At 43.8% G+C, this 13,628-nt stretch overlaps 1 protein-coding gene across 8 annotated transcripts in view; it reads right to left on the minus strand.

Moving 5' to 3' along the window:
- The window catches only part of Ttll5 (tubulin tyrosine ligase like 5), a 233,987-nt gene that overhangs the window by 103,258 nt on the left and 117,101 nt on the right, over positions 1-13,628 (minus strand). The gene's annotated exons all lie outside the window — the stretch shown is intronic.

Consider the following 13,628-nt stretch of genomic DNA (forward strand, 5'->3'; position numbering starts at 1 on the left):
AGATGAGAGTACTCACCAGTCTGAGGACTGTTCTGTACCTTTTCCCAGACAAACCCCATCTTCACCAAATAACAGCCCTGTCCTTACTTTCAATATATCCTCAGCCTTGTCTTGTCTAGAAGTCTCCTAACATGTGCACCACAGCCCCTACTCCACCCCTTGCCTCTGACATCTGTTTTGCATTGACTTACATTGCCAGTCAATGAACTGATCTTTCTTTTTTTAAACCATTCTTAGGTATACCCACATAATTTGCATCTTAACCACACTGTAATAGAATGATGTGATACAGTTATAAGCAAGAAAAAGGGAAAATTTTCAGGTCATTCTTGTTTTCTAGCTTTGCTCTACAGAACATTATCTAGCAGAATGGCCCCCCCCATAATATCATCAGAATGCTGATGAACTGATAACCTGCACTGTTCACTGGGGCAGAGCCACTAGGCACATAGGACTATTATATATTTGAAATGTGGCTGAGAAACTAGATTTTAAACTTTAATTCTATGTTGCAATTAGCTAGTGGCTAATTTACTGGCAAGCATGTCTTGACTATCTCTATAGACAAATATGTATAGTGGATAAATTACGACACACAAACTATCTCGGTCCTCTTCTAGTCTCTTGGTCTTTTCTATAATGGGGAGAAGAAATCCCTGGACTACTATGGATACAAGCATCCTTTTTTGGCCCCAGTACTACCTCACTTTGGCTAGGAAAGGCAGATCTAGCACTGGGTGAGTCCACAGGCCGATGAGGTCTCAGCACTGAGGAGATAACGACCGGGTGCTAGCACACTGCATCTACTGCTCCACCCACCCACCCTTCTCCAGCTCTGACCAGATGAGAGAGTGAGAAACGGCACTGTGTATACAAGAGACGTAGCCATGATAAACATTTTATTGCTAAAGAAGTTTTTCAAAGGACAGTCTTAGCTTATCGTATACAAAAATGTAGCAACCCTTGTCTTTTTTTGTTAAAGGAGAGGTCACAGTCATTGGGCTAGCTGGCTTCCCTGGGCTAATGCACGCTACTAAATGTTACTAGAATAGATGCTACCAAATCTGTCTAGCTGAGAATCATGACATTGGCCACAAATGGGTCTAGAGGACAGACAGGGCAATTTAAAAACCAATTTTAATGAAAGAAACTGTGACTCAAAGAACATGTCCATGTTAGAGAGATGGCCCAGCAATTAAGAGCACTGGCTGTTCTTCCAGACAACTGGGGCTGGATTCCCAGCATCCACATGGTGTCTCCCAAAATTCTGTTAAATCCAGTCCCAGGGAATCTAAAGCCCTCTTCTGGCCTCTTTGGGCTCTGCACACATATGGTCCACAGACATATGGGAAGGCAAAATACTCATACTCATTTAAAAAAATTAAAAATAAATTATAAAAAGAGAATGTGCTCAATTCATGATGAACACTCACATGTTTTTAAAGTCCTATTTTATTTTATGCGTTGGAATGTTTTGCCTGCATGTATGCATGTGTGTTATGTGGCCATGGAAGTCAGAAGAAGGTATTGGCTTGCCTGGAACTGGAGTTACAAATAGTTCTGAGCTACCATGTAGACGCTGGGAACCGAACTCAGGCCTTCTGCAATAGCCATCAGTGCTTTTAACCACTGAGCCATCTCTCCAGTACTTTTATCTTTATGCATCTTTATATACAACGTTAGCACAGCAGTCTAACAGGAGCCATGTGCGTCTGTGTGTGCATGTCTGGGATGTCCTGCCGTAGATACAATGTCATCACTTTTCAGTTCCCACTAACTATGAGCAATGACAATGGAACCATAGGAACCTAACAATCACTGAATTTATGCAACAGCTCCTTGGAGGTACTGTGCTCAGCACACTATGTGTGAACTAATTTATTCTTAAAGACACACAGAGAAACTGAAACTGAGGTTGAGAGATAAAATAACCACTCAGTGTGGCCCTTAAATTCAATTCCTAGACTTCCTAAGGCAAAACTTCCCAATCTTGTGACTTCAACCATGTGTCAGCATTTGCACCCCTGCCTCACTTCCTACAGCGTTAGTCTGTGGAGCAGCAGCGCTCCCCTGAACTCCTGGATGCCTGCTGCAATGTACAACAGTCCAGCCCCTGGAAACCAACTCTGCATTTAACAGAATCCACAGAGGGTTGACTTGCCATCTAAGTTTGAAAATCACCTTTTAGAGATGGTAGAGAACAAAAGGCAAGAACAGGAGAGGAAACACACACTGCTTCCTCTCCTCCACAGAGCTAAGGGGGCCTTCCACAGACTTGTGGAAGAACACCTTGGAAGAAGTGAGACAGAAAACAAGGTGGGCAAGGAAGAAGGGGAAATAATTCCAGGAGGGACACTCAGGGTTCAGTTTCGTGGTGTTTAGGTGCTCAAACTTTAAAAGTACACTGAGGATCCAAATGCTTACAAAACATTTCAGAACAAACTTCAGAAAAGTCCAAGACTACTTGCTATTCTTCTGTTATTAAATAGCAGTATTTAAACCTAAAACCCACCAGGTCACTCATTACCTATGATGCCTCCATCCCTGCCTTTTTCTGGCTGGTTAGCTAAGTGAGCAATTGCCTGAGGGAATCTGGCCGCCAAATCCTACCTCCATCTGAGCCTCAGGGCCTGCTTGGCAGATGTTTCTCCCTTGCTCCTTCCCTTCTCCTCGGCTCCCACTCTTGCAGCAACTAATCCAGATGTTCTATACCATTCCCTGTCTCACGTCCACTGCCACGGTGACCTCAGTGAATTTCTCCTTTTAGTACCAAACACTATTTATTTTAGAGTCAGCCTTCCGAATAAGGCAGGTGAGCAAATATCTGAATGTGTGGGGTAAGGACACATTGCATGCATTCCATCTAGACAGGTGTTTAAATTACTGCAGGAATAAATACAAGTGATGGATTGGAGAGAGAGTAGGAGAAACAGAGGAGGCAGCCAATTTCCGGTGCCTGGCTGCCCAAGTGTTACTGCCTGTTACTGCTATTTGCTAAAGGTAGCACAGATGCCAGTACTATAATTAAAATACCTGGAACTGCCCTGATGGATTCCCAGAAAACAACCGAAGCCACTTAGATACATAGTCTTACAGCATGCAGAAGGGCTGCCTGGGGACAGACCTAACTAGATCTCTCTGGCTGAAGTTGCACAGAGTCCTGCATGCCCAAAAGAACTTTAAACCTCAAATATAATTCAACAAAGAATTGCCATATTATCTATGAGAAGCAAGGCCACAGTGAGAACGGCAAGGCACAAAGAGAAATGTGGCTTCTGTCCCACCCTCAAGCCACATAGGATTTGACCATCTAAAACTCAAGATAAAATAGTATTTGAGATCTCCAAAACATGGCAATATACTAAGACAATGCAAATAAGGCATATGGGCTGCCTAAGAAGAGGACAAAACACCGAGAACAGCAGAGAAGCAAGAAGAAATGTCTGAGATTCTGAGATACAGATGTTTGACTTGGTGAAGGGCAGGGTGATGGAAGATAGCCAGAGACAAACAATACCTTGGGAAGAATCTACCCTTGCTCTAGAGACAAAAGGAACCTTCTGGGAGCCCTACCCAAGCCATGCTGTATGAGGATTGTGGTGAGGGCAGGCAAACCGAGAGCTGTTTTCCGGGATGAATTGAAAAGGTTAATGGTTACAGACAGTTACAGTAGTTAAGCCCCTTGCACCTAGGCAGGCCTTGGAAGTGGGTTTGTAATCTGACAAAGAAAGTTTTCAAAAGTCCATGTATCCACCGTTCATGTTTCCCAAAGTGATGGTGAGGCGAGATGGAGTTTTCTACCATTAAAAAGGAAAGCTAAAGGGAGGTACACACCTTTAATCCCGGTACTCAGGAGGCGGAGGTAGGCGGTTCTCTGTGAAGTTCAGGCCAGTCACCAGCCAGATCCACATAGCAAGTTCTAGGACAGTCAGGACTACAATAGAGACACTGTTTCACTTCCACCTAACCCCCCACAAAGTAGTGAGTAGTGGAGTGGCAGATGTCACTAGAAGGCTGACATGTATGAGGTTCCATATCACCTCTTTCTGCACAGGCCATAAGGGAGGGGTTGCTTTGGAGTTAGGGGAAAGAAAGCAGGGACCAGAGTAAAAGCTGGGTGCCGCTCTGGCTGACGCTCATGTCATTTTACAGACGATGAATGCCTGCTCTCAAAGCTCAGGCAAAGCTCTCAAATGCTCGAAATAACAGCCTTGACACAGAGTTGTGTTCCCTCTCTAGAATGACTATACTGCATGACTTCTCCTGCACTGAGACGCAAAGGGTTATAGAAAAGCATTTGTGATCTCAGTGACTAACCTTGGGTTTACCAGGCTGTCTGCACAGTTCCTGTACCTTATGCTTTATCAAGATGGAGATGGAAATTCAGCGTCAAACATTTCGTTAGTAACAGCCTGATCCCTGAGTAACGGTGGCACAGCATGAAGGAGTGGCATTCCCATCACCAGTCAATTGTACCATGGCATGCCCCTCAAAGTCTTACATTTCTTCTCTAGGAAGATCTAGAGGGGTGCTGCAGAAAATGATTTTCTCATCGATGCACACAAACATTTACCAGGCACCTGCTTTGGGTTTGCCATTCTTTTAAACATGGAGGAAGGTGGATGAAAGGAACCCTTGCCTCTACAGAGATGACAGTCTAACACCGTCCTATTTTAGTATTCATGAATGAATGCATCAATGATGGTGAGAGATTTGAATTTGGATCAAATTATCAGTAATGATAGCTACATATCACCTCAAAGCTTTCAAGGGCTCTGAACTTGGAGACCAAGTATCCGCAGTATCCATGGACACCGAGAAGGAGCCTGTGTGGGACGTCTATGAACACTCTGGAACTGAGCACAAGTATTTCTGTATGTTCACTCTGTTTTCAGGAGGACACACCTTTCGTTCGATTCTCAAAGGGATCACACGGACTGAAAGGAATATGGTTGTCTAGAGCTGCATTTCCGTCCCTCAGAAGCACACCAGTGCCACTGAAGAACGGTATTCTCTGTTGTGTTCATACAGACAGACCCATCAGACATGGGTGGATCTGCCTAGTGCTGTGGAGATGTCCCTCTCCCAGCTGTGGAGAGCTGAGTGGTCTAGAGCAGGGCAATGTGGTAGCTTACTCCCCCTAACTTGTTTCTTGTGTGCTCGTAGATGAAACAGTCATCTTTGAACAGGACGGATTGCATCTGCTCCAGACTAGTTCAAGGACAACAGGGAGGCGGGCGTGCACTTCTTATAAGCTGCTTGCACTGGAAAAGAGTGATGAAGACAACAAGAGCCGCCCTTAAGCAGTTATATACTGGACACTTCTCCAGAGGCATCCAAGGGAGTTCATTAAACTACTAGCTACAATAAGCAATAAACACATGCTGTAAGGCAGTTTAATGCCTTTTTTAATTCCTAGATGCTGATAAAATGAACCACAAGTTTATATTCCAATCACTAGGAGATGAGGGCTATAATGTTAGTCATGGTCTAAAGGGGGCTGGCAAGGGCAAGGAATTCTGAAGTACTCCTGTGTTAGCGCTGAAGGTTCCTGGCAACTGCCTCTCTCTCTTGAACTTCGCCGGCTACATAACACCCTTATGCATCCTTTGTGCCAGACAATAGTAAGAGTTCCAGATCAAGATTCTAGGGAAGCCAGCCTGAGACAATGGCCCGGTCTCTTTGTAGTTTCCAATTTATGTATTCTGTTTTGCAAGCTGGTGGGTGGCACTGATAGCCCATAGGTAGACTTACACATAGTGGCAAGGGATTACAAAGGCTGGATTCTCTCTCTCTCCTCCCCCACCAAAATTAAAGCACTGAGCATCCTACAAAATAATCCGATAAGGGCCTAATTCAATAAGTGGCCAATCATCTTGACAGGGCGTATGTTTTAAAACCTGCATGTGGGAGGAGAGAGAGTGCTTGCAACCATGGAAGCAGAGATGCTTATTCTGGTGTCTTCTGCAGGCTCAAGCAAAGGTGTAGTGATAGTTCTGCAGTAGTGGTGCAGAACAGCAGGCTGATGTGATGCTTAGCCATTTCAGCCCCAGGAAAGAGCTATGTTCTGACCAAAAGAAGAGGCAGAGACCACTAAGATAAAACACAGCCACAGAGATGAGTTGTGGGTCAGTGACTTTCCAGTGTGTGGCCTTAACAGAGCCACGTGTCCCTACCAGCTTCTATTTCTTTATTATCATGAGGTTAAAAAAAAACCAAAAACAAACAGGAAAAAGCACTTTCCTCAGTCTTAAGATGGAAGAGACAATGTACACAAAGTGTTGTTAACATACCGTCTACAACAAAGAAGGAACGTGATGAATGTTGGCTGCTGTGGTATGCAGGGCAGCTGCACTACAATCAGTGAGCAAGAATGGCAGCTCAATAGTGTTAGTGTTAAAGAGAATACAAAATCCAACAACATACAGGAATTCTTTTCCTTTTAGCAAGCACATGGTCTAGAAAGTACAAGGTCCCGAAATAAGTGGTGGGTTAGAAAGAACTGCCATTATGTGGTTTACACTCAAACAGGCAGGAGATGAAATGACTATCATCCACCTGCCTTAAAGAGTGGCTAGTGAAGGGCTGAAGGCAGGAACACAATAGGAAGACTTCAGGCTGTGGTGGCAGGTGCTCTTTATCTGTTTATTAACCACTATGTCGGGGATGCAGACTTTAGAGATACCAGGATGGGTTTGAAAACTGTGCATAGTTTAATCTCCAAGGACCTCACAGTACAGTGAAGGCGCACGCTGAAGGAGCAGGGATGTGGATCAGCAGTTGTGCTCTTGAGTAGCATCCCATGACCCTGCATTCAGTCTCCAATACTGTATAATGATGATGATGATGATAACAATAATAAAGAGTAAGCACACTTACTAAATGAAGTTGTCCCTCAGTATCCTTAAAGTAGTAACTGTAGGGCCTCTTGAAGATGCAAAAATCTACAAATGATCACATTTCTTATGCAAAATATAATTACATTTGAATACAGCCTTTGTATATTCTCCCACAAAAACATCTACCAATAGATTACTTATACGATGTAAAGGATATAACTTAGTTATACTTAGTTGTTTAGGGAAGAATGACCATGGGGAAAGGTCTGTACAAGTTCAGAATAGATGCAGGCTTCTCAGAATTTATTAATAAAGATGCAGATGGCCAGGCAGGATTGTAAAGATACAATCCCAGAGTCTGGTCACAGTCATCACAGGACACTGAAACTTGAGGTGCTTACTGTCTGTTAAAAGAGGCAGTTATAGCGACCAACACACAATATGAAGAGGGAATCGGCATGACAGTGAATGAGCAAGGTGACATTCTTGCAGCCCCTGGACAAATGTACAGATCAGACGTGGTGACCAGAAATCATTTGTCCCGAGAAGATGGCATAAACTAAAGCATACAGACTAGCAGAAGTCCTAGCTGAGCTACAAAGAATCCTGTGTGACAGAACAGAGACAGGAACCAGTAGGCTGTAGCCAGACTTTCAGTCAAATCAAGGGTAGCATCACTAGTTTGGGTTTCATATAGAGATTCTCTCTGAGCAAAGAACACTAGGATCAGACATGTGATTTAACACAACAAGAGGTCTTTTTAAAGATGAAGAAAAGCAGGAAGACACTGCCAGATCCTTTAAGAGGTACCTGTAGCTATCTACTTGGAAGATAATAAAGGCCTTTAGCAGAACAGTTGATGTAAATTAAATAGTCAAGATACAGAGCAGAGACACTGGAGTCAGAATGAACAAGACTTGGCAGCAGCTTGGTGCAGAGAGAATGTAGACACAGATGCTGATAAGCCAGATTCCACTCTCAGGATTCTGGGGTGCCAATGCCACTAACAGCAGAGACCACAGGGAGAAGGAGAACGAACAGCTTTGAGATACGCTGCATTGAGGAATCTACCTTCGTGCTTCTGAGATATAGTCAAATATTTGGATCCTGGCAAGATAGTTAAGGGGAACTGTCTAGCAGGCAGTGGGATGGCTGGACCTTGCACTCAGCATAGAGCTATCACATAAAGCTATGTGTAGGGGACTTACACCTTAAGGAAAGGTTCACTGGACGATAACCACAGCACGAAGGGGATAGACCCCAAGGCCACCCCATATTCTTCACTCAGGACTACCACAGCATCTTGGTTGCTTGTAGCTCTCCGTGTAGGGCTGAGGCCTTGTGAGTGATCCCCTTCTACATCAACATGTCCATGAGTATCATCCTTGTTCAACTCATGTTTACGAAGCCAAATTGGAAGACTTCATATGACATTTCCACACAACAAAATCATACAAGAACATTTCTTGTTCCTCTGGCTCTTACACTCTGAGCTTTGCCTTCTCTCCTGCAATGTTGCCTAAGCTTTAGATGCAGGAGTTGAGTTGTAGATCTATCAGGATTTAGATGCAGTTGAGACTGGGCTCCACGACTCTGCATTAGGATAGGTTGTGGTTTTCTGTAATGGTCTCTGCCTGTTGATGAGGAATAAGGACTACACTTATCTGTGGTATAAGGACAAATATTTAGAGTATAGTTAGGGATTATGCTGGTTTAATAAAGTGGTAGTTATAGGTTCTCCTCCAAGATCCATGACTTCACTAGCCCTATAGTTGGCTAGGTTTCCAGTTCCAAGCATGACTTCCCTCTTGTTAAGCAGGTCTTCAGTCCAACTCGAAAGCGGCTGGTTACTGCCAAAGTACGCATGCTTCTACCAACCTTAGAATTACTGCACTGGTTGCTGTGGCTTTCAGGGATCATACCTGGGCAGGACTGTTGGCCGCTTCCTTCTTTTGGGCATTTTTTTTTTTTTTTGGTGGTGCCTTCTGGTACATGAAAGCTAGTTCTCAGAGAGGGGGATTTTAGATCAGATCCAGCTTAGGACCTCTAGGTCCTTTGCCTGAGGTACATGATGTGTGCAGCAAGTGATAGTGACTTATCTTCCACCACTGACCCTCTTTTTTTAAAAAAAAAAAAGAAAAAAAAGATGAGGTAATTGAGGCCAGAAAGTAACTTCCCAGTTCTCACTGACTCCAGAATTAATGTTTTCCCAACGTGCCTTGCTGTCTTTCTAGAAACAGGAACAGGGAGCATATATGGCATCACAAAGTACATTTTCTCCCAACATAGACTGACTACAGAGTCAAAGGAAGCAGTAAACATCATGAGACCAGAGCCTAAGTGCACAGCAGTGTGTGAGTTCAGATAAGCTCAGTATTGAAAAGGAAACTTCTGAAGCCAACCAAGTCTTGTTGCCTGTAATGTCCAGGGAGGACACCGGCACCCAGTGCAAGGAGTCAGCACTGACTCAATGTCACTCTCCAAGTGGAACCTCTGAAACTGGTCAGGGTCCACTGTGGACCTTTTGGTAGGTAGCTACTGAAGGAGATGGGTGATAAAGAATCCCTGTGTGTGGATGAGGAGTGGAGGACTAATGTACTGTGAAGTAAATGAAGTACCCGATGATGTATTTGTCCGCAGCCTTAGGCCTCACAGTCTCAGAGCAAAGAGCAATGGAATGAAAGAAACTGATGACTTTCTGTTCCACTCCCCATCAAAATGAAAAATCTCAAGGGCTCAGAGAATCTCCTCCCTCTTGTGTGTCTGTCAGCACATTTCAGGAGGCCTGGCCACGCTGCTGCACGGCTGGCTGCGGAGCAGACTGACGCAGCACACGGTTCGTGGTAGGCCCTGCCTGGGCGGTCTGCTCGAATCCCTTTGATGAAATTCCCAGGCTGGGAGAGCTGGAGCTGGTCCTAATGATAGCTGGGTCCTGAAATTTCACACGTGCTGGCTGGAGAGGGCCAGTGCTCCTCTAATGCCCTGCCTCCCGCTCCTCACCACAGTCTTCTGTACACTAACAGCAATAATCACCAAGAGCCCTGTCTACCCTGATCTGCCCTCCCTTGCAGTCCCAACTGAGGCAGAGGTAGTGAGACCTCACACCTGAGCTGAAGCCCTGTGCCAGCACACCAGAACCCTTCTCCCTACAGGTACAGATGCTTCTTAACACTGCTTTCAGAAGCACACACAGCTATCATGAAAGATCCCATCCCAGAAGTTGGCTAGCCTCTCACATACCAAGGAAAAGGTCTAATCCAGCCTGTTTGTTTTCTAAGGTATACATTGAATCACCATGTGCTGAGAATGTACTATACACCTCTTTTACTGAGAATGTACACATACTATACAAACCTTCTTTAAGGGGCCATTGCTTTTATGTGGAGAATGTCTGCTATTCTTATGTGTTCTAGGATGTAAATAAAGTTGACTCATAGCAAAAATGATAAAAGGGAATTCAAGAAATCAGCTTCTGCTTTTAATAATATAACTTCCATTAAAATGCAGGCCCTAATATAAATTCTTAGTTTCCCAAAGCCTTTTAACCAGTTGTAGGCTTAAGAACCTCCTCTGTCCAATTTACCATTCCTTAGTATGGCACTGCCTCATCCCCCAGCTCCGCCTCCTCTCAGTTGCCTAAGCAGCCCAGATCAAACACGTGTGTGAGTGGTATGTAGTCACCTACACAAGCGCACAGCCCCTCTGCAGGCCTCCTAAGGGGTTCAGTTGAAGTACTCAGAGCGAATCCCCAGGTCCCACTCATCACCCAACCTGCTGCCACACATACCAGGGCTCCTGGGGGCCGACGATTCTGCCCTTCCTATGATACAGTTGAGTGAGTGCTCCCAAGAGACTGCTTTGCCTTATTTCTATTCCCACTGACAAACTGAGCTACCTTCTGGTAGTTATGCTATTCTCCAAAGAAATAGCTTGGGGTGCTCCCGGCTATTAGGATCATGTGGGTGGCTGTCCCTTTCATAAGACCATGAGCTATTTCTCAGTCAGCATGACGTCACATCATCAATGGTTACCACCAAAGCTTGGAATGCTCTTAAGAGTTTGGATAAGATGTTTTGTTTTTAAATAAGTAATCACAACAAAATACAAAGTTTTCTAGATAATGCCACTGACTACTTTAACAGGCTAAGTAGCTGAAATTACAGATAAAGATAAAATGTTTTTTTTTTTTTCAAAAATCTCTACAATTTAATTTTGTACAATATAGTACAAATAATTTAAAATCTGCCTCCCTTGTTCAATAAAAGTCTATTAACTCCTTGGCTACAAAATAAATAATAGTTTATGGGATATAACTAAAGCAATGCTCAGAGGAAAATTAATAGCCTTTAATATAGCATGGTTAAAAAGGAATTAGAGCCGGGCGGTGGTGGCTCACGTCTTTAACCCAAGCACTTGGGAGGCAGAGGCAGGCAGATTTCTGAGTTCGAGAGTTTGAGGCTAGCCTGGTCTACAGAGTGAGTTCCAGGACAGCCAGGGCTACACAGAGAAACCCTGTCTCAAAAACCAAAAAAACAAAAACAAAAAACAAAAAAAAAACCCCTCAAGAAATAGAGAACTAAAGATAAGAAAAACACAAAGAAGAAATTAGTAAAGATAAGGTCATAAAATAATCTTATAATCATAAAAAAGCAACAATATAAATATAGAATTAATCTTTGGGGGGGTGGCAGTGCAGTTTCCGACAGACTTTCTCCATGTGGCCCTGGCTGTCCTCAAACTCAGAAATCCACCTGCTTCTGCCTCCTGAGTGCTGGGATTAAAGGTGTGCACCGTGACAGCCCAGCTCAGAACTAATCATATGAAGGAGAGTTAGTTATCTACTGGCCAACCCAAAAAAATGAGACAAAGAAAAGAAAGCAGAAACACAAGCAGGAACTGAAGATGAAGGCTGTATTAAGTCAGGGAAACCCTGGCACCTGAGGAGGTTTCTGTCTGGACACAGGGCTGCTTATGCTGACAGCAACAGTTAGCACCCAGGTGCTAGCTCAGAGACTCCTGCCCACTTTCCTGCAGGAAGCCACAGGCATTTATCACTCAGCTCCACTAAGAAATGAAAACAGTTTTCCTTTAAAACCGAACAGAAAAGAGAAAGCAGCTAGAGAACAAATGTGTCAGAGTGTATATTAACAGACATTACAATGTATTATTACTTACTAAGCAAAAGAAAAAAAATAACAGAAGTTTTCAAATTACAAATTAAATTCCTGTGCCCTTTGAGAGGAAATGGCTGCGAAACATGCAAGGGAGCTTTTCTATACTAAATGCACTCACCTAACAACTCCCTTTCAACACACAAGAAACAATGTATTCCTAAAGCCTTACGGGCTAAAGTACCAGCGTTTCCCAAGTACAAAGCATTTAGACTTTGCAAAGAGACTTTTACAGCCCATCCTTAGGACCCAGTCCTGTTTCCCCCAGCAATGAACACATTCTGAGGCTGAGAAATGAAGCGTTCCAGGTCATCTAGGCAGTCAGTGGGAGACGGACACAGTCTTGGACTGGCTAATCCAACCCTTCCTAGGTGCTCCACCCAGGTTTTTTGCACAGCCCAGCACCCCTCTAAGTACTGCATCACACAAGCACCCTACTGCGGAGACTCTGGAAGTTAAGACTGACATCTAATGGCAGATTCTGAGGCTTACAAAGAAGAGTTGATGGACTTGTAGAGCACAGATCCCGGGATTGTAGTGAGAAAGACTGAAGGGAGATAGCTTCCCAGGAAGGCTAGAGAACCTGGATATTACAGGATCAGGGTCTTAGAATTTTCTGGACTCTGCAACATAGCAAATAATAGAAACTGAGAATATGTGAACACTAATATTGACTGTTTCTTATAGTAATCACAAGGAAAATAATGTCTTGATGCTTCTACATGTTTAGTTACCTGGAAGCCAAAACGCCAGCTAGAGCCCAGCAGTCTTTACTTTTCTTATGGGCAGCTGACACTTTCAAACTTCTCCCTTTACTACGATCATGCCTGGTCCCATCGGCACCTAACTATCCAGTGCCCTTCAAGTCTGATTACCAGCTTGTTACATTTCTCTGCTTCTAGCTGCACCTTAGGCCTCTTCATCTATTGGTTCCCAACTACTAGATTGGAGACAATCCCTGCCTAGCTGCTGAGAGGAGGGCAAGGTTGAGCCACATCCATGTCAGGATTCTCTCTCTGTGCTCAAAAAAAAATTTGTTTTTGAACAGAGAACTAGGGTACCACCAGAGAATGGTGTGCGGTCTACTTTCATACGTATTTGAAGCAATTTTACCTCCATACCTCCATTTCCTCCCTAAATTTAATTATCATTATGGAGTTAAAACCAATTTTAAAAATTAGCACAAGAGAAACAGAAAGATATAACCACCTGTCAGGATCATGGAGCTATTATCAATACCTCATTTAGAGATTTGTGATTCCATTTAGATTTAAGGAAGACGGTTTCTACTGATTAGTACCATGGAGACTACCAGATGAGAACAAAGAGAACCCAAAGATCATGAAAGCGACATGTACCATACATATGCACACAGAGGCATGCACCCTAGAGTCAGTGCCCTCGTGTCTGCTTGTGCCGTACCTGCATCAATAATCGTTAGACAGGAAACATTCTCAGATCATGAACTAAATGGAAAGATGGGCTGAGGATGACAACAAAGCTAAGACTCTGAAAAAAAGATGTCCTACAAAAACACCAGGACTCACTAGAAAATGTCAAGAACGAAAGAAGTTAATTTAAGCAATCCTAGGCCGGCAAGATGAGTCAGTGAGTAACA

The sequence above is a fragment of the Grammomys surdaster genome, unplaced genomic scaffold (genome assembly GCF_004785775.1).
Source record: "Grammomys surdaster isolate TR1022 unplaced genomic scaffold, NIH_TR_1.0 210, whole genome shotgun sequence".
Lineage (NCBI taxonomy): Eukaryota > Metazoa > Chordata > Mammalia > Rodentia > Muridae > Grammomys > Grammomys surdaster.